This window comes from Trichosurus vulpecula, chromosome 3, assembly GCF_011100635.1.
Source record: "Trichosurus vulpecula isolate mTriVul1 chromosome 3, mTriVul1.pri, whole genome shotgun sequence".
NCBI classification, from domain to species: Eukaryota; Metazoa; Chordata; class Mammalia; order Diprotodontia; family Phalangeridae; genus Trichosurus; species Trichosurus vulpecula.
The window spans coordinates 243,470,092-243,496,359 of record NC_050575.1 but is presented as its reverse complement, the minus strand read 5'-3'; the positions used below and the strand labels follow the sequence as shown (position 1 = coordinate 243,496,359).

General features: G+C 37.5%; 1 protein-coding gene across 1 annotated transcript in view; it reads right to left on the bottom strand.

The window, feature by feature from the left end:
• The window catches only part of MYT1L (myelin transcription factor 1 like), a 314,679-nt gene extending 288,877 nt beyond the window's left edge, over window positions 1-25,802 (bottom strand). The window contains exon 1 of the mRNA XM_036751619.1: window positions 25,660-25,802. The gene's annotated coding sequence lies outside the window, so the exon portion shown is untranslated. The remainder of the gene's footprint in view (window positions 1-25,659) is intronic.
• Between the last annotated feature and the right edge of the window lie 466 nt (window positions 25,803-26,268).

The window sequence follows — 26,268 nt, the reverse complement described above, 5'->3', positions numbered from 1 at the left end:
TCTTCAAATATCTCATAGATTATATGGATCTCTCCTTTGGGTTTATCTTACTTTACCCTGTATTGGTTGGTACCTGTGCTTTTATTGATAGAGAAACTCACTCCACCAATGCAGATTATCAGCTCATCTCTAACCTATATTCTTGGAGCATTTGTTTGGGGATCCTGAGAAGTTTACATACTTTGCATATGGTTTCAAAGCTAGTATATGTCAGAATAAACAGTTGAACCCAGGTTATCCTGACTCCAAGAGTAGCCCTCTCTATACAATACACCAAACAACCCCTCTCCCCTTGTTCATAGTTATTTATATATTTATCTACTTTCCCTGTAGCAAAATTATAAAATCACAGAATTTAGACTTGGAAGGGACCTCACCAGATACCTAGTTCATTCCATATCCTAGAGGAATAAACACTATAGCCAACTGATCAGCCAGTCTCTGCTTAAAGACTTCCAAGAGGAGGGAACCCACCTTGAGCATCCTAATCCACATTTGTAGAGTTCTAATTGTTAGGAATTTCCCCACCCAGCTATACTTCCCTGGACTTCTCCAATATGCCCCAGAAACCTCTTCATCTTAGAAAATAATTTCAGTCCTGAAATTCACATCTTGGAAGCACCCTTTGCCTTGGTCTCCTCTCCCTGATTGGAGGGTGGTAGGCTTCTCCTGGAACCTCCATTTAAGAACCCAGGCCAGTCATCTCTTCATTTTCTACCATGCTGCTTCCCTCTCTATTTCTCCATCATGCCCCAGATAACTTCATCTGGGAAGATCACTTCAGCCCTGAATTCTACCTTGGAAGACTTCTTTGCTTCTAGGGGCTTGTATCTCTGATTAGAGGGTAGAAGGCTCCTCCTGGCACCTCCATTTAAGTAGGGTGCTATATATGAGTACATTACTTAAGTTAGTTCCAAAAATGGTACAGGAACCTTAATGTTTGTACCTGAATAACTCAATGGGAATAGGATAGCATTGGGAAAGGTGGATCAGAGACAAAAGGAAAGGATGTTGCTTAAAAAATGGCAGGAATGAAGCTGATATGTCTTTGAATCTTCCAGCTAGAAGAAGGCTTAGGGATCAAATAGACAAGTCTCCTAATTCTTCAGTCGAGGAAGCTGAAGTCCAGACTAATAAAGTAATTTGTTTACACACCTAATTAATGGAAAGGGTAGAACTGAAATCCGGATCTTCTGACTCCATTTTATTATTTTTTGCTAACATGCTGCTAAATGTCTTTTGTCTTGTCTACAAGGCCAACTGACTATTCCAAGCCAGAAAATGTATGGATATATTTCAAAGTTTACTCTTTTACTCTTGATACACACAAAAACTACTCTCAATTCTCCCCCTCTCTCAGGCTTCCTGAAAGCAGTAAGAATATTAAACATGCTGATATAAGTATATGACTTTCAAATTTAAATTTTAGGAACTAGAACATTGATTCTCAAACTATCAGGATACAAAGCCATGAAAATATTGAAATAAAAAAATCTTTCTCAAAAGCAAGACTTGGGAATTTGGTTTCTGATCTTTTGTCTCTTCAATTAGATAAGAGTACACATAACTTGCAATGTAAAAGCATAATGGTGATGAGTCCTATCTCCTGTCTCTAATAGAGTATAAAATTATGTTTCTAGGAAGAAGAAAACACCACTTTATAATCCACTGAAAGCAAATTGGAAAATTTAAGGGGGAAGGGAAATGTCTTTCTGGTGCTAGTTGATGGTCAGACGTCTGCCCTTAAGCATGGGATGCATGAACGAGACAAACTTGAGGAGTAAAGATTCTTTCATAAGAAAGGATGCCCATTTTTATTTCTTTCAAGAGAACATATATTTTTCTGCATTTAAAGAGGACTTTTTTGAATTTCAAGAAGTCCTATTCTTGTCATTTTATTTTTAAGATCTGAAAAAGCAGACTCCAGGCTAATTAAAGTGTAGAAAAAGGGCAAAGGTAAGAAAATAGTATTTCATTTTTGTATCTTGTTCTGAGGGGGTAGAGAGAGACACATTCCCTCTAAGTGTTTGAAACTCAAGATTTTAGAGAAGACATATATGTATATATATACATATACATATATATAATATATATATACGTATATATGTATATTTGGTCTTTACAGGAAATCATTTATTCATTCATTCTTCAAATATTCATTAATCATCCACTAAGTGCTAGGAACTATGCTAGGTGTTAAGGATACAAATACAAAAGTGAATCAGTCCTTGCTCTCCATACTCTTACTTTCTACTTTAAAGACTTATGAAAGTCTTTCCATTATCAGTATGTTCTGTGTACTTGAAGACTCAAAAAAAACCCACCCAAAAAACCTGTTGCAGAAAGGATTTTTCTCTCTCCTTACTGTCACATACTAGTATTTGAATTTGTGTTGTGGTGGGAAATAATACAAATTCAAATCATAATAAACACCACCACTATCATTATTACTATCGCCAAGTATTTATTAAGGATCCTGATACTTGTTAGGAAATCTACCCACTGGCAGCAGTTCTCATACAAATTCAGAAAACTATTTATGGCTACTCTAAGGCACACTCAAACTCATCCCCCACCCCCTTTGTCCTCTATTCATGCTCTTCCCTGATCTAAAATGCTCTCTTTTACTATATCTGCCCATTGAATTCTCACTCATTCTTCGAGTTCCATGTTAGGCTGGCTAGGACATTTGCACGTACATAGTTTCTTTCTTCTGTGAACTCCTGAGTCACTTGCAGCATGTGTCTTAAGTTTACCACTTAATTCTTTTCTAAGTGAATGAGTCATTCCCAACCTGGCTACTTTCATGGACTTCACAATCTCCAGAAAAATCATCATTCTGCCAGATGAAATCAACTCTGAAACTCTTACCTCCTTACTGTAAGTTCAGTGTTTTGTGACATCTCAATAAAAGACTCCAGGACAGATACCCTGCATCTCAGTTGGGGATGCAAATTAGGGCAATGGCTGCTTGAGTGAGCTATTACCATGTAATGGAGTAGGGGTGGTAGTGGTGGTGAGGATGGGCAATAATAGCCTAGTCATTTGAGAATGAAAAATATATTCTGTCTTGTATTAACACAGGCCTGTTTCTCAAAGTGTAGGTAGAAAGGTAGAAGGGTAGGTCCTTTACCTTCCTGACTCAGAGTATGTGCTGGCATCCTCTAACTGATTGCTATTGACTCACTACATGGTGATGAAAAGCCTTTTAACTGATTGGTGATCTAGAACTGAGTGTACATATTAAAAAACTTGAATTAGTGGAAGAAATCTTTTGAGTGAGGAGAAAGAAATGCTGTAGCCCTCTGACTGGGGGAAAGTATCTGGCTGCCTTCTCTTTACACTTGGGTTGCCATAAGGCTGTGAATGCATGGCAGCTTTGTTTCTTTTGACTCCTTTGTGTTTCTTCTTCCCTGATCTCAGGTGAGTGAGCTTGGATGATATAACAGTTTAGGCTATGACATTGGCAGCTTGAATATGTTGGAAGAGCCATTAGTGGTCCATCAATGGGAAACAACTGAATCTGCTGGCAGCCATGGCAGCTAAGCCAGCTCTAGGGAGGAACCTTCTTGAAACAGTCCAGTTGTGAACCAACTAGCAGCAGAGACATTGTGCCTAGCAAGTAAGGGCTATACTCAGAGGTAAACCTGGTGTAGTGAATGCTTCTGGTCTTATGATCTTTGAGTAACAGTTAAACACTAAAACTTTACATATACTATCTCTTACTCTCACTACTGGGCAGCTAGGTGGCACAATGGATAGAGTCCTGGGCCTGGAGTCAGGAATACCTAAATTCAAATATGTCCTCAGTCACTTAATAGCTATGTGACCCTAGGCAAATTACTTAACCCTTTTTGCCTCAGTTTCTTCATCTGTAAAATGATCTAGAGAAGGTAATGGAGAATTACTCTAGTATTTTTGCCAAGAAAACCTCAAATGGGGTCATGAAGAGTCAGACATGACTGAAACAACTCAACAACAACCAATCTCACTACATGACTTGCCTGTTCTCTTTTCTAACTATATATTATATGTTATAAAGTATAATCATATGAATATATTATCCTATCTATCTATCTATCTATCTACATCTGCTTCTCTAATGCTTCCTTGGTAATGTGTCACAGCCTACTCATGACAATCTTGCTCCTCTCTATATCCCTTCAGTTTGGGGTAATCTTATATTTTAATTCTTCTGAGACTGTGGTACAATAGAAGTATATTTTTTTTCTGCCATCCTCTGGTCATTCATATCACTAAATAAGTAAGACATAGTATTTGCTTCCACAGGATCATAGATTTAGAGCCAGATGCAACTTTAGAGATCAGTTAGTTCACAGTTGTCAAATATATTGTCTGCAGGCTGCCTGCAGCTCACAACACTCCCAAGTGCAACTGGATCCAGATTAAAATGTAATTGGGAAATATTTAACAAAATAAATACAAATACAACAGAACACAGATAATGTTAATGTGTGGTTTTTTTAAGTCAATATGTGCCTACAGGGTTCTTTGTGTATGGTTCAGTGGCCCCTTTTTGAATCACGTTTGATACCACTGCTCTAGTTCAGCTCTCTCTTTTTATAGAAGAGGAAACTGACCTTTAGAAATGTGAAGTGATTTGGCAATGGTAACGTAATAAGTATCAGTGCCAACATTTGAATATAGGTTTCTGGACTCTAAGTCTGAGACTTGTTCCTCTATGTCTCACAGTATTCATAACCTAAGCAATATGTAGAGAAACTACAAAAGCAATGGTCTCTCCCTTCAAGGTACTCACAAACTGTAATGAACAAATGCATCTGCTATCTTTCATTGTTTGTGACTTTTAAGTAACTCAACTGGAGATTTTTATTTACATAATTAAACAAAAAAGCTTCAGGGAAACATTAATTCACCATCCACAAGAGTCATATTTATTTCTGCAACCAAAAAGCTCATGCACCATGGGTAGGCCAAAGGAAATCTCAATATCAGTAGAAGGTTAAATGTGAACAGTGCCACTCAGTATGCAACCATTTGATTTTAAGCAGGAAAAGGGATTTTAAATACAGAGATGGAAGGTTTGGGAACTTCAAAAATGGCCCCAGGGTATTTGCTTGTAACTAACATCTTGGGTTCCCTTCACCCAAGGAGGGATTCCTTATAGCCACATTTGAAGCTTTAAAAGCTAATGAAGCATTTGAAGGGATTTAAAAACTAACTCAAAGTTTAAAAAAACCTCAAAGATGGCTATAGGGAGTCCAAAGGATGGTCATGCTTTAGCCAAAAAAAAATCACATCACAGGCAACTCAGTAATTGCTTTGTAAACCTTAAAGCACTATGAAAATGTGAGATAATAGAATAATGAAAATTTCTTTTTCCAAATAGCATGTTGCTTATCATGTTATTTTTAGGTACTCAGAATATCATTCTGAAGTAGTTACAGGAAAGAATAAAATCAAGGTAACATTACATAATTAGTGACCTCTGTGGAAAGGTTAGCAATGAGGAGGATGGCAAAAATTACACTGGAAATTAATTTAGTATTAAGAAATCAGAAAATCACAGAGGTCTAGAGTTGAAAGGGACCCCAGATGCCATCTATTCCAACACAGAAACAGACGAGAAAGTATTCAACATACTGGACTGGTGATAATCCTGTCTTTTTTTTAGAGGCCTCTAGTGAAAGGCCTTCATTCTTCATGTGCTATCATTTTGAGTTCCCAAGTCATTCTCATTACTTTCTTCTTTTTAAATTCCAGTTTGCCAATGTTACTTAAAAATCTCTCTACCTTTCCTTTCCTTTCTCTTTCTTTCCCTCTCTTCCTCCCACTGTCTTCTTATATTAAACAGTTAAAAAAAACACCCTCCAAATAAATATTCATAGTCCAAAAAAATTCTCAGATTGGTCATGTCCAAAAATTCTACACTAAAAGACTGTAGATCTGGGAACATTGTATTTTTAAGAGAATGCATGTCTCCTTCTATGCTTTTTAAGTTCAACAGGTCCCTGGCAGGAGGTAGTGACATGTTTCACCTTCAGTAGTTCTCTGGACTCATTACATTGATCAGAATTCTAAGATCTTTCAAAGTGGTTTTTCTTTATAATAGTGTAGTCGTTGTAGAAATTAACTTAGTTCTCACTTTGCTCTGCATAAGCTCAAAGAAGTCTTCCTGGTTTTCTCTGAAACTGTCCATTTCACCATTTCTTATGGCATAATGATATTCCATTACATCACCATACTATAATTTGTTCAGCCATTCCCCAGTAGGACAGCCCTTTGGTTTCCAGTTTTTAGTGAATACAAAAAAGCAGTTATAAATATTTTTTACCTTTAGGTCCTTCTACATTTTCTTCGATCTCTTTTAGGATATAGTCCTGGTCGTGGTATAACTGGGTCAAAGGGTATATACAGTTTCTTAACTTAGGTGGCATAGTTCCAAATTACTTTCCAGACTGGATGGACCAATTTACAACCAATAGTATACCAGTGGAATGGAATTTTTCGTCAGAAGAGAAGTGTAAATTATATAGTCATTTACTAACATATCGCCTTGTGTCTTTCTCATTTGGCAGGAAGGGTCATCTTTTCTGTTGCCTAGTTTCATTGTTACTTTAAATACTCAGTTGTAGATTTGAAAACTCTAAATATGTCTTTATCTAAAAGAAAAGGGAACTCAAGATCATGATAAAAGAAGCAAAGCACTTTTTCATAATTTGTTAAAGAGGTTGTGATTTCATCTTGAAAAACAAAAGGGATCCAAGATAGAAGAGTAGCAGGATAGCAGGAAGAAGTACAGCAGCTTGTTTTCCCCAACTCCTCCATAACAGATCTGTCATGATTGGTCTGGCAATTTTCCAAAAGGTAGGTACCATGTTAGTTTCCAGATTTGGGCTAGTATGAAAAGAGCTGCCAATGAATGTCACTTTTAAAATATAGTTCTTGGAACTGAAAATAAATTCTCTAGTTGTGGTCTGATCACGGGATTCTGGACAATTCTGTTCCGATGATTCTATACAGAGTTGCATTAACTTTTTTTCTTAAGCTGCATCACAATGTTAACTCATATGGAGGTTCTTGTTGACAAGTCAGTTCTTCATCCTGAATATGTATAAATAATTATTTGACCAAAGATGAAGGACTTTTCTTTTATCATTATTAAATTTTGTTAGACTCAGCCTGTTGCAATCTAAGATCCTTCTGCATTCTGTTTTGTCATCCAATGTGTTTGATTTATATCATCTAAAAGTTTTATAAACATGCCTCCTATCTCTTTATGAAAATCATTAATAAACATGTAAAACAGAGTCCTAAAGCACACCTTCAGAGATTTTCTTTCAGGATAATATCCATCTTTTAACCTGTACCCTTTTTATAAGACTGTATAGCCAGTTTTGAATCCTGCTAGTCATATTATAATCCAGTACCTATTATGTTCTCTTTTCCACAGATATCAAGAGAGACTTTGTATATTTGCTGGTAAAATCTGACATGTAGCTACAATATCTAATCAACATATAGAAATGGAAATGACATAAGTTTGTCCTGATTTGTTTTTCATGAACCCATGATATTTCTTAGTTATCACTGCTTGCCTTTCCAATTATGCACAAAGATTTTGTTTAACATTCCATTCTGAAATTTTGCCCAATAATTGAAGTCAAGTCCATTAGTTTTTAAATTTCAGAATATAGTTTTCTTTTTTGAAAATCAGGACACCTTCCCATTTCTGATCTTCTGGTACCTTTCTCAGCTATCATGTTTATAAGATATTTCATAATCCCTAAGATGTAATTTATCTGGGCATGGCATTGAAAATTTACTTAAAAGTTTGGTGCTCTCTTGAAACTTCTTTGCCCATTCTCATTGATATGTAATCCTTTCTTAACTGATATTTTACCCTTTCCATTTTGAAAATCATTTTCTGTGATAGAGAAAAATGGATCTTAAAGAGAAGTTGAAGTCATGTTTTCTTTCTGGTATCAATGAACATCACACCATCATCTGTAAGCAGGCATTTCTTTCTTTTTGTCTCTTTGCTCTTAACTGTCCTTAAAAATCCTTTTCATTGCCTTAAGGAATTTTTGTAACCCTTAGCCTGTCAAAGTCTTTGGAGTTCTTGGCCTTATTTACTGGTTCCAACTACCATTATATAGTTTTACATATCTTCCATCTTTTGTACATTTCTTTATAAAATATTAAATCACCAGGGGGCTTCATATGTGGCCACATCAGTTTCCATGGCTGGATTTTAGTTATGAGTACTAGCTCATCAAATCTTGCTATTTATTTATTTGTGTGAAAATTGCAAGTTCATTTTATTGCTCATGCTGGAAGATAGACTGCCCTCAATACCTCCCATAATTTTTATGATATAGTTTTTCATTAAAATGATGTTAAAGACCTAAGGGACATCATGGTACAGTCACCCTCTCCTCTATAGAGGCTGTTCCCTCTCAGTCCATTCCTTTCATGTTCCCCTAACAAACCCAAAATTCAAATAAGGCTCAAAAAGCAAAGAAACATTTAAGTGAAGATCTAAAAACCTCCCAATAGGGTTGTGCCCAAATGAAATAGCCGGCCTCAGGTGTAGTGAATTACTGGAGGTCTTCAAACAAGGGGTGGATGTAGAAGATAGCATTTATGCCTTGAGTATGGATTGGACCAGAGGCCTCTGAGGTCCTTTCCACCTCTGAAATTTTTGTAATCATTTGAAGCTATAAATATCATTCTCAACCAGGGGTGTGCTGACAAATGTTTAACAACTGGCTCTCCAGGAAAAAAATATGTATACAACACACTTTTAAGTTTAATCTGCATTATTCAAATTTTCTCCATCATTTTCTTAAAAATAGACAATCAACAGAAGAATAAATCGTTATAAATGCCCTTGTCTGGTCCATCTCCAGTTTTAGTATATCCTTTCCAAGATACAGAGGCCAGAACTGCACACAGTATTGCAGATGTGGACATATCATAAATGTATTTAAAACTAGAACATTATTTCTGCTTTTTTCCTAGTACTCTTTCTGAAGAAGTCCAATATGGTATTGGTGCTTTCGGCTGTAACAGCACATTGGATCAATGACCTTGGAGAAGCAATAGCATTTATTTGCCTACATTTTGTGTAACAGGGAAATCTGAAAAGATGATGTCAAATATGACAATAACAGCAGATATTACTATACTATGTTAAGTTTAACATAGTTCTTTCCTCATAAGAGCCTGGTGAATTAGATTGTGTAAGTACTGTTATTACTTCCATTGGCCAGTGAGCAAGCTGAAATTCAGAGTGGTTAAGTCATCACAGAAGGTCACACAGCTTACAGATTAGTTCTTGAACCCAGGTCTCCTCACACCAAGTGCAATATATTCTCCACTATAATATCCTGCCTGTCATCAGGCTCCCTTTTGGATGGCAGAAATTCTGGTCCTAGTAAGTTCCCTTGAGTCAACTGGCAATTTTCTTTCCATGGTCTTGGGATCATGAATACCCCCAAGAAGTGAAAAGCTAAGAGTGAACTCTTAACCCTGGAGGACCCTTAAGAAATGAGATATTGACATGGAACAGCTGACCTTTGCAATCAGGGTAAAAAAAAACCCATATGAACTAAATAAAATAGCAGACCTTTCTGAGACGTTAGCAGAATATTCAGAATGTCTTCTGAAGGAGGAGTATGGGAAGAGGTCCATGAAGAGTCAGGGAGCTGAATATAAAAGATTATGGGCACCGAGAGTGACAGAAGAGGAGAAGAATGAGGGAAAAAGTGACCAAAATGCTGCAGCTGGTTCACAAACTATGCAAGAATGTGGTCTTTCATTTTATAACAGTGGAAAAAGGAAGTTGTGCAAAATAACGTAGGGTGTTATTCAAGAACCTATCAGAGAGGAGGAGTACAGGGAGGTTTCACAAAACAGTTTGACATTTTTCAGTCTTCAAGAGCTGCTGGGATGAAAATCACCAGGCTGTTTGCATTGGCCACATGGATCCCCTTCATCTGCCCTCCTACAGCACAGCATGGCTCCCTAGGATGCTGCATCGAGTAGAAAGAGCAGGGGCCTATAGGCCTGGAGACCTAGGTTTAGTTCTGGCACAGTTACTAATTGTGTTGTGTGATTATGGGTAGAATTTATTTGTGTCTTAGTTTTCTTGTCTATAAATGGGCATAATGATACCTATCTGCCTCTCAGGAATAATATACGGGTCTAATTTTCTTTAAAAGGTAGTTTTAGTAAACTATAAATTCAAGATGAGTCAAAAATAGTAGCTAAAAAGCTAACATTATTATAGATTACATTAAAAGCAGCACAAACCTGGCTAGCATTCACATAATCCCCTCTATGTACCAGATACCATGCTAAGTGCTTTACGAATATACATTTGGTCCTTACCATAACCCTCTGAGATAGATGCTACTAGCGTTATTTGCATTTTACAGCTGAGGAAACTGGGACAAACAGAGATTGCATGACTTGCCCAGGGTCACATTGCTAATAAGTGTACGAGACTAAATTTGAACTCAGGTTTTCCTGACTCCAGGATCAGTGCTCTAGTTACTGTTGCTGCAGAATGAGGGAGGTAATACTTTCCCTGTCCTCAGACTTTATATATATGTATATATATATATATGTATATATATATACACACATATATATATGTGTATATATATATACACACACACATATATATATATACATTTGGAGTATTGCGATCATATCTGAGCACCATACTTCAGAAAAGACACTGACAAGCAGAGCATAGTGTGAAGATTAGTGACAGAAATGGAAACCATGCCATACAGAAACTGGTCGAAGGAACTGGGAAACTTCAGGCAAGAGAAGAGAAGAGAAGAGTGGATGTGAGTAGGTATGTAGTGTGGCAGTGGTAGCTATCTGAATATCTGAAGGGCTCTTATGCAGTGGTCAGACTATATTAGTACAGGCTAGCTACAAAGAAACTAAAAGTTCAAGAGGAACATTTTGACTCAGTGAAAGACCAGCCTTGCCAGGTAGTGGTTTTCCATTCCTTGGAAGTCATCAAGCAGAGGCTGACTGACTAGTTGGGAGGGATCGAGGCAGCAAAGTGATGAATAGAGTATCGGACTTGGAGTCAGGAGGACCTTAGTTGAAATCCTACCTGAGATACTTAGTAGCTGTGTGACCCTAGGCATTTCACAAACCACTGTATGCCTTAGTTTTCTCATTTGTAAAATGAGGATAGCAACGGCACCTATTTCGCAGGGTTACTGTGACTATCAAATGAAACAACATATGTAAAATGATTTACAACTTTAATGTGCTCCATAATTGTTGCCGTTGTCATTAATATCAGCTCTGTGACCATTGACAAATCATTTAACCTCTCTGGTTCAGTTTGTTCATCTCTAAAATGGGAGTAATAATAGTACAAACCTCACAGGGTTTCTGTGAGGCTCAAGCGAGATAACCCGTGGAAAGTGCTTTTCAAACCTTAGAGTACTATATAAGTGTTAGCTATTATTATTATTATTATTATTATATTTTTGTGGGGACATAGGCTACAAACATGTGCTAGGAAAAACTGAGTTAACTATCTTGGGGCAGGGAAAGAAAAATAGGTTTTATGAGATATGGCGATATAAGATATATGGCATTTTTCTATTAATAATTTCCTTTTGGAACAGGAGATGAATGCCTCTATCAACAAGTATTGAATAAATGCTGCTTTGTGCTCTGTGCTGTTTGCTGGCACCATCTACACAAGAAATATAAAACTAGTGTCCCTACCCATGATGGGATGCAAGACGTGCGGGCATGCATACACACCTGTGAAACAATCCCAGCAGAAGATAATGTTCCACATAATAGTCTTAGCTACCAATAGAACCATGGACTAATGGGTGTGCAAGCAATTAGAAAGTATGGCAGGACCTAATAAGGTACTAATTGGAGAGTGTAGATAAATAATGGATGTAAAATTCAGCTACTGGAAGCAAAATGTAGACTGTTCAGACGCATTCTCCCTGACTTCAACTTAGTCTTTACTTATTGCCTTTAATCCTTAAATAGATCTCTTGACTATTTCCAGGCTTATCCCCCTCTTCCAAGGTAGACACTTCAAATCTTTTCCTCTCAAGCTCTCAAATACCACATCCTTTATGCTACCCATAAGCAAATGACTTTGATTTTTACTTGGCTGACTGAAGCTAGCTGGCACAATGGATAGAGTGCTGAGCCTGGAGTTAGGAAGACCTGAGTTCAAATGTGACTTCATACACCTACATGACCCTAGATAAGGTATTCTGTTTGTGTTGGTTTCCTCATCTGTAAAATGGGGGATAATAACAGAACTTACTTCCCAGGGTTATTGTGAGGATCCAATGAGATAAGTGCTTAGTACAGTGCCCAGCACATATTAAGCACTATATGTGTCAGTTGTCATCATTATTATCTTATTATCACTATGACTGCTACTGCTACTACTACTAGTACTCCTACTACTATTAGCATTAATATTGTACTTTAAGATTTAAAAAGCATTTTACACGCGTTATCTAATCTTCCCTACACCTCTCTAAGGTAGGTGCTGTTAGTATCCTCATCTCATAGATGGGGAAGCTGACGCCCGGAGAGGTTAGGCTGCCTTTTGGTTATTCCATCATAATATTATTTGCTCTGATTTCTTCATTGCATTCGACACTATGGACACTATCTAAGATCTTGCCTTTTAATAAATATGGATGATTTTATTTGTGGAAAGGGACAGAAACATGGACAACTGAGAGAAAGCAGCACCTCAGAGAAAAAGTACTTGGGGTAGAATAGAGTTCTAAGAGGAAATGAGAGAAAATAGGTCTCAGAGAGAAGCACTTACTGATGCGAAAGGGGGCTGGTTGTTTTATTTCTTAATAACTAGTTTATACACGACTATTATGAGGACCTTGAGGTTGATAGAGCTAGTAAACACAGACAAGTAGAACTTTTTGTTAACTATGGGGAACTGAAAATTGTTTATGTGTAACATGCCTGACAAGAATGTGCATTTTGGTTTATAAAGGCCAGTTACTTCCTTCTAGGAGATGCTCCTTTGAGATTGGATTGAGTTAGCGATGGGAAGAACAGAGAAGATAGAAGCAGAGTAGTAGGAACTGAGACTACCTCCTGCTGTTTTGAGAGAGCTCTCAGAGAAGTCCTGCTGGGTGGATGGCTAAGCAGCCAAACCAAGAGCACAAAGAAAAGCCTAGAGCCTGCTTTGCTCACTGATTAGCTGATGCGGGGAGGACAGGTTTTTCATCTGATGTTGGGAGTTGAATAGTTTGGAGGAAAAACTTTGCCGTAGGGAATTGAGTGGAGGAAGAAGAATCCTCTCCAACTTAACAAAACTGGCTGGGGAAAGGTGGTTTGTCTATTTTTCCCTTTACTGACCCCTAAGTTTGAGAGAGTGAAATTCCACAGAGCTTCACCAAGAGAGCTGATCCTTATGGATCTATAGATTCTAGGTTTATGAAAACTGCTTTTGCTAAAAGAGAGTAATACTTCCTTAGAGTCAAGACAAATAAATTTGAGTGGAGTAAACAGTGGAGAAACAACTTTGTCCAGCAGGAGATTATGGCGCAGACTGTTCCTAAGGGAATCAAAGACATCAAGGCCTGCAGTCCAGAGTTGTGAGTTGCCCTGAGCACCTGAGTTTCTCTATTCATGTGCTTCCAAGCCATGTTTTTGTAGGTTTGGCACATTCTTCCTTATCTACATTGTGTACATTTGTAGGAGAATGTGAACTACAGGTGGACTGCAATGATCATTCTTGTTTAGCATTGCATTTAGTAACAATGTCATGATTAAGATCTAATGGTATTATCTTTGATGATTTGTGTATATGGGAAGTATACTGATGGGGGCTTAGCAACTACAGTAATACATAGCATACCTTTCCCAATTCAGGGTTACTCTTAGGACCTTGAAAGTGAGTTATAGTCACATGGCTGCTCCTTCTGGAAATCTTCCATTCCTCTAATCTGTTAGAATGTGTTCAGGTTAGGATAAACAAGTTGGCATAAAGAGAGAAGAGAGAGAAAGGAAGGTTGTTTACAGTGTTGTCGCCCATACCTAGATGTTCATACCTCATACTACAAAAAATCTTATCTCCCTTAATTTCTTTGATGTTATGTTATCCTGGTTCTAAATGTTAGTGTGTTGGACTTTAGTTCTTTTCTAATTTCTCTTTAAACTAAAAGAAGTCCATCTTCTCTCAAAAATGATATTTTGAGCAACTACTATGTGAAAATCATTGTGTTGTGCACTATGGAGAATACAAAGAAGCATGATATAGGTGCTGTCTTCATTAACCTTTCAATCTATACAACCAATTGCTTTGTTATAATGGAACTAAACTTAAATTCAGACATGTAATAGAAACCATGTAGTCATTCCACACGAATTTGAAAGTAGCTGATATCTTTCTTTCTCCACTGTAACACTAACCTCTGCCCTGCTATCCCAATATTCCCCAGTGATTCTGCGGTGGTTCTCTCTTTGAAAATCAATGCTTTGAACCCAGCTGAGGGAAATAAGAAAGTGACACTGAGCCTGAACCCCAAAACAAAATTCTCACTATTTTTTTTGTGAATTGTTTTCAAAGAGTGAGTTTGGTTTAAGTGTCAGAGAGGAAAGGAAGAAGGTTGTTGAAAGTTAATTCTTATGGAATGGTACAACAAAAGATTATGTAACCAGTATACTTCTCTTCCCCTACTTATAATGCAAATTGCATATAACCTAGTTTTTTTCTTTATGAAAAGTGACTTTTAATCACACTCTTGAGAAAGCGTGTCTGTGGGATTTTTAATATGATAGAATTCATTGTAACCATATCAGGAAGCCAGTCTATCTATGGGGCCATTTTCCTGTGCAGTAATACTTATTTTTGAATGGGGTCTTATCAGGATAGGTAATCCTCAGACCATCTAATCTCTCTTACCCTGTACCGTACACAAGCCTTGTCTATATCTTTTGCAAATCCTTTATAGAAGCTCTAGCTAATAACTAGAGATGTAAATATTCTGTGGATAACGTTGCACTACTCAAGCTATCCATTTGTTATTCCTCACTCCTTCTATATGAGAGACCCCACTTACTTTTCTGGATATAGATATCATTGATGATATCTCTTTGTATACCTCCCATGCACAAGTAATTGTTGTTTATATCCTGAAGGCTATTTATACCTATGATAAATATTCCAGCATGCCTTTGGACTTGTGGGATTTTGATTCCTTTATATATGATTTTGTTTTGCAGCCACACAGCATCACAGGGAGAATCTTGGTGGGGCAGTCAATAACTTGGGTGTGTTGAAAATGGTGACATATACTTCTCAAATGAGTTACCACCTGAATTTCCCTCCTATTTGGTTAAGGATTGATCTCCTTGTTCATAGGTGTGGGCATTGATTTAAAATTAAAAACTCTCTTTCTAATGATACTATTCTGATTTTCACTCTACATCCCTTGACCCACCACACCCAGCTTTTAATCTCTCATTTCCCATATTACCCCTAGGACATTTTCATTTGGATATTGCTGTATCTTCCAACTTAGTGTGGTTATAGTTAAACATCTTTCTCACTAAAGTGGCTTCCATTTTCAGTTTCTCTATCGGTAGCATCATTTTGCCAGTCCCTCACACTAGAGAATTCATAGTTTCCTTTGATTGCTCGTTGTGTATAGTGAAAAAAATAGGACTAGAAGTCAGGAGACAGGGGTTCAAATTGGCCCCCACTTACTATGTGGCTATGAATAAATCACTATCCTTCTAAGCCTCAATTTTCTTATCTGTAAAGTGGGAACAACAATATTTGTAAGTACTTACTTCACAAGGTCATTTTAAGAATTACATGAGATAATATATATAAGGACTTTCCAAACTTTAACATCCTATATAAATGGTAGCTCTTATTGTACACTATAATTCAAAAAATCCATAATTCTTCCTTTTAAGGAAAATTGGATTTGCCATTTCCCATGCCACAACTCTAACCTGAATTATTATGCCCTCATGCCTTTAGTATTTCTATAGCCTTCTACCTGGTCTTCCTATCTCTATCCTCAATTCTTCATTCTAATGGATCAATATCTTTCATTACCTTATTCATAAGCACCAGAGTCATATAGTTTAAAGAGTGTTGGAATAGGAGTTGGAGGACTTGTTTGATTCCTTGCTCTATTACTTATTATTTTGTGACCTTGGGCAAGTCCCATCTTTGGATCTCAATTTCTTTATCTATAAAATGAAGGCAGTGAACTATATGATCTTCAAGTTCTGGTCTATCTCTAAATCCTATAATCCCTATGAACTTTAAATGTTCCCTATTGACATTTATCATCAATTTTAAAGCCCTGTGCCTAGCTTTCACATACCCTGACAAATCCATTTCCAATCTAGCCAATCTTATTTCTCACTCCTTCCCAGGATGCACCATTTGCTGTAAGCCTGGCTTCCTTATTATGTCATCATCATGCCCCTGCTTCTGTTCCTTTAATCATGCTACTTCCCTTTCTAGAGTCCTTTCCCTTTTCCTATTTATATCATTCAAGGTTTGGGTCATATCTTGTTTCTCATATCAGATTTTCCTTAAGGATGCCAGCCAATTCTGCCCTCTCTGAAATATTATATGTACTAATCTATACCTAACAAAACAGCAGGCAGAAAGGAAAAATAATTAACATTCAAGCAAATTACAACTTGTAAAGGGAATTACTTTTAGTTCTTCATAATTAGTCCTTCATGAGGAAGTCTAAAAAAATCCTAAAGCTCCTTGTAGAGTCTTAATACACTAACCATCCTGCATCAAGTAGGTACATTGTGAATATTTCTTGAATGAATTGATAGAATTTCTATTTTTTAAAATGAAGTAAATGAAAACAAAATAAAACATATGTACCAGGGGCAGTTAGGTGGCACAGTGGATAGAGCATAGGGCTTGGAGTCAGGAAGATCAGAGTTCAAATTCTGCCTAAAACACTTACTATCCATGTGACTCTGGAGAAGTCCCCTAACTTCTTTCTGCCTCAGTTGCCTCATCTATAAAATAGGGGTAATAATAGCACCTACCTCACAAGGTTGTTATGAGAATCAAATGAGTTAACATATTTAGAACGCTTTGTAAATCTTAAAGTACTATATAAATGTTAGTTATCATTACTTATTATTACCAAAATAAAATGTAGGGAGCTAAATTTATCTTTTAAGTATCTTTTGATTTTTAAAATTGCTAAGAAAATTTCTCTTCAACTAAATATTTTTCTTATCCTAGTGATCAGAGAATTAAAAAAATACTGTCTCATGAGGAAGCTCAATACACTGTTGGGAAACTGTGATTATCAAGAATCTCTTCTTTACACTGAGCTAAAATCTGGCTCTCTTTAATACCTTGGATCATAGTTCTCTCACTATCCCCCTTCCCTTTCCTGGGGCCAAGCTATAGTTATAGTTAGAGAGAATAGAACCATACAGATTTAGAGCTAGAAGGAACCTTAGAGGTTATGTAGTCTAGCCCCTTCATTTTATATACGATAGAATCAAAGCCCAGAAAGATGAAATGATTTGTCTCAAGTCACACATCTAGTAATTGTCAGAGCTGGGATTTAAACCTGACTCCAAATCAAGGGCTCTTTCCTCTACCACAGGCTTCTTAACCTTGTTTGTATCATCGATTCTTTTGGCACTCTAGTGAAACTGATGGACCCTGTCTTAGAATGCTTTTAAATACATAAAGCAAAATATATAGGATTACCAAGGAAGCCAATTATATTGAAACGAAGTTATCAAAATATTTTCAAAAAAAGGCTTAAGGTCCCCAGGTTAAGAACCCCGTCACATGTGATAATCCTTCTTTTTGTGATAGAATACACTGTTCGGTAAGAAATGTTGAGCTTGTTAATTTTAGAAAAAGAAATGGATAGACTTGCAATGAAATAATGAACAAATGAGCATAACCCAGAGAACATTGTGTAAAGTAACAGCAATATTGTTTAAAGAACAACTTTGAGTGACTCAGTCATTTTGACTAATATAAGTACCCAAATTAACTAGAAAGAATGTATGAAGGAAGATACTATCTGCATCCACAGAAAAAACTCATAAATAGAAGTATGCATAGAATGATTAAACACACACACACACACACATATAAGGTCTCTTAAAGGACGTAGTATATATATGTGTGTGTGTGTATACACACACACACACATATTTGTGTCTAATGGTAGCCATCTTTAGGGTGGGGGGAGAGGAGGGAAGAAAAAAGGAAAAAAAGAAATTTACATGGTAACTTTATTATGTATTTAAAAGAAACAGCAAGTTGTACATAATAGATTTACAGTTTCATGTGCAATCATCCTTTAGAAATTCTACTATGTCATAGAAATGCTTGTTTTATTTCATGAATTAAATATAAAATAAAATAAAAATTGCATGTCTCTAATAAGTGAAATCCTGTCCAACTCTAGATCGTAGTTCTAACTCTTCCCTTTCCTAGGTTGATTATTCTTAGTTCCTTGGGGCTTGAGGCTTTGTATTCCTCCACATGGTCATGCTCCAGTTTGTCAGCATCCCTCCTAAAAACATATTGCCTAAAACTGAACATAATACTTTAAATATGACCAGGAAGAAGAGTACTTGAAGAGGAATGAAGAGATTTAGGAAGGAAACTAGGAAAAAAAGGATTCTGGGAAGGTAGAGTGGAAGCTAACTTGTTCTTCTAGATAGTATTAATTAAAATATATATATATTTTTTCCTATATGAGGGAGAGAGGAGTTGAACTGGTTTAAATTATCAGCTTAGGAGGAAAGCACTCAAATAGCTGAAGAAAAGTTAGACCAGCTCATGTTACTATCTCATGGACAAAAAGGGTGGGCAACAATCATAGCATAGCCACAAAACTCCATTTCTCACACTTTCTGGAAGATCTTGGGCAAATCATTTAACCTCCTTGTGCCTCAATTTTGTGAGGTTGGACTAGATGGCTTTGAATTCCCTTCTTGGTATAGAACTGTGATCCTATTATTTCTGATAAAATAATAAAAATGTTTCATTCATTCATTCATTCAATAAATAAGCATTAATTAAGCACCTACTATGAGCCAGGCATTGTGTTAGGTACTAGGGATCTAAGTACACAAGTGAGATATTCTCTTCCTCCAAGGAGCTTATATATTCCTACTGAGGAATATCTGTGTATTAGGGAAGACCAGAGTAGTGATGGGGACAATGGAATAAGTTTACAGATAAATATTAAGCATGTACTGGACATATGCAAAATAAACAGAAAGTAGTTTGGTGCAGTACAAACAACTAGGGGAGTCAGAGAAGGTCTCTTAAAGGACATAGTACTTTAGCTTAAAGGGATCCAGGTATTCCAAGAAGGGAGTGTCATGGAAGACGGCTTTTTTGAAGATATGGAAATGGGGGTGGTGGTAGAATTTTATGTTACAGGGAACAGCAAACATGATAGTCTTACTAGAGTGTAGGTTATATGAGAGGGAAGAATGTATAATTTCTTTAAAAAGAGGCTGGGGCCAGATAGATTGTGAATAAATTTCAATGTCAAACAGAGATGCTTGTGTTTTATCCTAAAGGCAATGCTGAAACTTCTTGGTCAGGATAGTGGCAATCAGATTTATGCTTTAGGGGAAAAAATAATTTGACAGCTGTGTGGAAAATGAATTGAAGAGAGAGAGAAGATAGATCCAGGATAACTGATTAGGGGGCTTTTGCAAGTCTGGCCAAAAGGTGACAGAGGCTTGAGTTGGGGTGTTTGCAGTATTATAGGAAGAAATGGAAATATACAAGAGATATTGATGAAATGAAATTGACTAGACTCGGAAACTGGTTGGATAGGATGTGTGAGTGATACTGACGTCAAGGATGACACCTATGTTGTACAGGTAGGTGATTGCAAGAACAATGGTGTCCCTGATAGAAATAGAGAAATGAGGAAGTGTGATGACTTCAGTGGCAAATGAGCTCTGTTTTGGTCATTTTGAATTTGAGATGCCTATAGTGTTTTTAGGTAGAGAAGTCTAGCAGGGAATTGGAGATGTAAGACTAGAGTCCAAGAAAGATGTGAAGATGGATAGGTGGATTTGGGAGTCATCTGCGGAGAGATAATAGTTAAATTCCATAGGGAAAGAGTGAGATCACCAAGAGAAAGAATATACAGTAACAATTTTAAGCTACTATAGATATGTCCTTCTTATATAGCAAGTCTAGCATAGTACTCTGTCCTGCTCTGTGTAACAGCTATTAATGATAATAACTTCAACTTTCATTTTCCTGAGATCATACCATCTCTTCCTTCAATAAGGATTAGCAGTGGTCCTTTGGAGTGTTTCATTAGTGGAAAAAGTACAGGCATGCCTAGTAAAAGTCTACTCCCCTCTTTCATGGCCCTAAGTTTTTTATTTCTATAGATAGATTCATACTTTTGTGCTGGCCAAGAAGCTAAACAAGCATTGCAATTTTGTTGTTGGCAGATATGTATAAAAAAGGCTGGAATGTAGAACAAAACGGAAGCTTTTAACTCTTCCTGCTTCTCCTAGCCCTTCTATTCTTTCCCCAGCTTTATTTGCATACCAACCAGAAGCATTAAGGCAACTGAGTAGACAAGGTCATCATTCCAGCTCTTCTACCAAATTCTTGTGTGTGTGTGTGTGTGTGTGTGTGTGTGTGTGTGTGTGTGTAGTGCTCAAAATGGATTTTAGGGATGCAGATCAACAATGAGGGATTTGACAGGAGTAAAAAAGGAATTTCCTAATCCTTAGTCTTATAGCTGGCTGGAGCCAGGGACCTTGAGTGAAAGCATCAGTTCAGTGAGTCAAAAGAAAAGATTTAATCATAGCCTGGGGCCTCTCCTCCCTTATTTTGGCTGTCTAGATGAGTATAGATGTTCTGACCTTAGGCTACATAGCCTTAGGTTTGAAGTGGACTAAGCATATTAACCCTTGACACCATATAGAAGCAGATGAACTGGAAGGAGCTGTATAGCTGAGAACCAGCAAATAGTCACAGAGAGTAGCAAGTAATAGAGACTAGCCAAGATACCCAGGGGAAATCAGAAGTACAGTTCCTAGCAAAGGCAACATAATACCCCAATGGAGGGTAGAAACACATCACTTAGAAGAAAGCAGCACCATGAAAGAATCAGATGACACTGTGAGGATAGACCTACATTATCTCATTAGATCTTCACAACAATCCTGTGAAGTAGGTGCTGTTATTATCCCCATTTTACAGTTGAAGAAATTGAGGCAGAGAGAAGTTAAGGAACTTGCTCACGGGCACATAGCTAGGTAGTGTCTGAGGCTGGATTAGAACTCACTTTATTGCTCACATGTAGTCCAAGAACCATACAATTTCAGCGTTGGAAGGGACCTCACTGGTCATCTGATCTCTTATAGGAATCTACTACATTCCAATAAGAAAATCTATTGTATTTTTCCCATAGCTCTAATTGATAGGAGGGTTAGCCCGCTGGTTCAGTGAATAGAGGAGCTGCCCTGAAGGCAGGAAGACTGAGTTCAAACCCAGTCTCAAACATTTACTAGTTGTGTGACCCTGGGCAAGTCACTTAACCCTGTTTGCCTCAGTTCCTTATCTGTAAAATGAGCTGGAGAAGGAAACAGCAAACCACTCCAGTATCTTTGCTCTTTGCCAAGAAAACCCCAAAATGGAGTCAGTCATGATGGAAACGAGTGAACAACAGCAAAATTGATAGGAAGTTTTTTCTTTGAATTGTGCTGAAATCCTCCTCTCTGTAGCTTTCTGGTCCAGCAGTGGCTCAATGAACATTTGAAAAGTTTTAGCTCTTGGTTAAAATCTATGTACCAACATAACCAAAAGTCTCAAAGTAACTGAAAGAGCCTCTGAGACTGGTTCTGCTGGGATTTTGGTTTTTTCCCAGTTAGCTTGATTAGTGGCTGTGTGTGAAATCACCAAACCATTTCGATTCATTTGATACTGCTGTTATATTGGTGCTGTATATCCTGCCACGTTCTAATTTTATATCTGCGTATAACAAAACATACTACTTGTTACTCACAGGGATATTCATGAGGGCAACTGATCTAACATATTCAAAAGATGAATAACTTCATCAGCAGAAAGGTCCTCTCGAATCTAGATTCCTATGCAATCTAAAACCAAAAAACTTTAGCTACAGTAGAAGATGAAAAAAATTGAATTCATATAATACTTGAAAGTTTTCAATGCATGTTGCATGCATTATTTCATCCCAACCTCACAACAATACTATGAAATACTTAGAATACTACTACAAGCAACATTATCCCCACTTTATAGAAATCTGGTCAGTAGCTTAGTTGTGTCAGGATTTCAGAGTTAGGATTTGAAACCCATTCTGTCCTGCCTCTTAGGACAGGGGTCTTTTTTTTTACTACATCATGAAACCTCTCAAATGAAGAAGAATACTGATTTTTAACTAGCAGCAGGGTACAATGGAAGGGGCTCTGACTGGAATCTTTGGAAGAAGAGCTGGGTCCCACTCCCATCTCTGATACTTACAACTTGTGTGATTAAAGTAAAGTCACTTAGCCTCCCTGGGCCACAGTTTGCTTATCTACAAACTGCTTCTGAGATCCCCTCTACCACACGGTGGGGAGTCTTCTGCTCCATGATGCTGCCTCATAGCCAGCCTCTTCAGGTAAAAAGACCTCAGACCCTGGGTACCCTAGGACCCTGAGCCTTCTATCTCCTGTTTAGCAGCACAGTGTATTTCCTGAGGAAAGGCTTTTTGGGGTCAGGTCAGGCATCTTCCATCTGCCCCAAAGCAATCTTTTCCATCTGTACCAGCACAAGGCATCTGCTGCCTCCTTCTGCCAGTTGAATCTCCTGACTGGGAGGTGAAGAACCTCCAGTATAACGCAGATTAACCCTCCCTTTGACGTCAGGCATTCCATCTCCTGCTGCACCTGACCTTTGAGGGCACAGGACTAGGATTCTCCATTCAATGATGAACGCTCTGTCCTGGTTTTCCTCCTACCTATCTGATCACTCCTTCTCCATCTCCTTTATTGGATCTTCTTCCAGATCATGCTCTCTAATTGTAGGTGTCTCTACTTCATTTGGTGATCTTATCAGCTCCCATAGATTTAATTGCCATCTCTTTGCTGATGATTCTCAAATCTACCCTTCCTGTCCCAATCTCTCTGCTGATCTGCATTCTAATGTATTCAACTGCCTTTCAGACCTCAAACTGGATGTCCAGTAGACATCTTAAACTCAATATATCCAAAAACAGAACTGATTATTTTTTCTCCTAATCCTTCTCTTCTCCTCCTTTCCCTATTACTATAGAGGCTGACACCATTCTCCCAGTCCCTCAGCCTTGCAACCTAGGAATGAGTCATCCTGGACTCTTCGCTATCTCTCACAGTGCCCCCCTACCCCGGCATATCTGAGCTGTTGCCAAGGCCTTGGAGGAAAGCGACTTGCCCAGTGGGTTACAGATGTTAAGTAGCAGGGCTATTATTCAAAACCAGGTCGTCTAATTTCAAATTCAGTGTGGTTTTTTTTTTTTTTACTACAACTTGCTGCTCCCTTGGATGAGTCCTTTTTCCTCTTGGGTCTCAGTTACCTCAACTTTGAAATGAGGAATTTGAACTAGATGATCCTTAATAGCCTTTCCAGCCCTGAACATTCTGTGATTCTGCGGTTTGATTTTATCAGTAGGGAAATGTCATTAGGCTGGGAAGAGGACTATGGGGATGGGGAAGGTGAGTGCTGGCAGATGGATTCGAGGGCCAGGCTGGCAGCAGGAATTTGAAGACAGTGACAGAAGGGCACAGGTTCCTCTTCTTATGGAGAAAGATAGTCCTGTGAGTGTGTGTTTCTGCTTTCCCCTGAATTCAACTGCTAGTTTATAGTTTCAGCATTTGCTGGGCTCTACTATGTACTGGTCCTTAGCTATACAACTCCTTCAAGGCCATTTGCTATTCCCTGTAGCTCTTTTAGTTCTATGGCAGATAAAACTGGCCCATTCCAACTTAACTTCTATTAGGTAGCAGGAAGAGTGTGGCTTCAATACCTCCAGCTTCTGAATATACCTTGCATGATTTCATAGGCTCCTCTCACTCTCTAAATTTCTGCACTATTCTCTTATATAGGAAATGCCTTTTTTTCAACAATTAGATGAAAAAAATAAAAATGTGAATGATAGTTGAGATAGCACCGTCAGTGTGAATGAGTTCAAGACAAGGTATAAAAAGTTAGTTATCCATAAAGGGTAAATAACTGATATCAGATTCTTGTTCATTTCAATCAATTAATAAACAAGAATTTTTCAAGTTACATGTGCCTAGCACTGTACTTTTATACTAAGATATATATGAAACAATTCCTGCCCTTATGGAGCTTACATTCTATAGGGAGAGGCAGTATGTGCCCATATATAAAATAAATAGAGAGGAACTGATGGTGATGGGAAGGAGCTAATAACTTCGGGAACATGAAAGGTCTCATGGAGGAGGTGCGTTTTGAGCTGAGGGACGGGGTGACAATTGGGGGTGGGAGTAGGTCATAGAAGGAGGAGGCAGGGGATGGGAAGACAAAGTTCAAAGATTTCTTGATCGACCTAGACAGGAACTCTTTCCCTGTATGTTGGTGGAGGGAAAAGACAGTGTAGCAAATAGATGTTCTATTTAGAATTTTGTCCTGATGCTTTAGTACCACTCTGCTTTATGTCATTTATGTTCCCTCTGCCCCTCTAGCCCCCACCCATGTATTTCTTGAAGATGGTTGAATTTGTGTAAAGGTGATTTATTCTCAGCACAGCCTAGTTCATAGAGCATGGAATGGGGAGTCAGGGGAGTTGGATTCTTGTCCTGACTTTGTCACTTACTAGCTATGAAACCATGGACAAATTACTTCTTTCTTTGCATCAGTTTCATCCTCTGTAAAATGAGGATATTGGATTAGATGATTCCTAACTTTCTTTACAAGGACTCCAAAATACTATGTGTTGCTTCATGTATACACACGTGCATAACTCTTTACACTCACCCATTCAAATATACCTGTTGATTTTTCATATTTAAATGTTTCCCTGGTTTTTTATCTTTGTTTTTGTAACATAGCCTAGGTAGTCATAATCTCTGAGGCTCAGAAATGTTAAATGAATAGTTCAAAGTTCCAAGCTAAGCAGCATAACAAGGATTTAAACCCATGTCCTCTGGACCTTTTGTTATTATACCACATGCTGCCTTCAGTGACTGCATCCTTTCCCCCCTGACTTGACAAAGCTCTCCTAAATTACGGGTTAGAAGTTATATAAGAAGGTGGAGCATTTCATGAAATCAGAGGATTATGGATTTAGTGACACAAGTTTTATTTGGCCTTCAAGTCTGTTACAGAATAATTGAATGTTCACTGGATCAAATGATAAGTTACAGATATTTTAAAAATCACCCAAACTACACCTTATTTGTACATAAATAGAAAAAAGTTAAAAACTCCTAGTTCTGTTACTTAGAACTAAGTACGCACTTATAGGTCATATTACTTTACTATATATGTGTATATACATATATACATATATATATACATATATATATATATACATACAGTAAAGTGTTTTTTCAGGCATACCCCATATGTCAAAATGTAAAGAAGAGACCACCATTTACCTTACAGAAAGTATTTTCTCTTAAGTAGGGAGGCAGCGTGGTGGCTCAATGGGAAAGACACAGGTTTGGGGGTCAGGAGCTCTGAGGTCAAATCCTAGTCTTCTCCGGCTGTGTGACCGTGGGGGAGTCACTTAATCTCCCTGTGCCTCAGTTTATCCATCTGTAAAATATGGAAAACAGCATATAGCATCTCTTTAGTTAACGAGCATAAATAGAAATATGACATTAATATCATGCTCTCTGAATTTGTCAACTAGCAGGTTTTAGAGCCAACCAACTGCCATTAGGCATAGAAATATCCTTGTTTATGTATCTAAGATCTCCTAAGCTTTATAGACATCATGGTAAAGTAAAAAGACAATGGTTTTGGAAACAGAGGACCTCAGTTCAAATCATGAATCTTCTATTTATTACCTGTATAACCTTGGTCATATGACTTATTATTTCTGGGATTCACATTCCTTAAGAATAAAAGGAGGAGATTGAACTATATCAGTAGTTCCCAAACTTTTCAATTACAGTGCTCTGCTAATGTCAAAACATTTCACAGACCACTACATTGATTGAAAAAATATATAATGACAAAACTTTGGAATTCAGTAGTGCTTT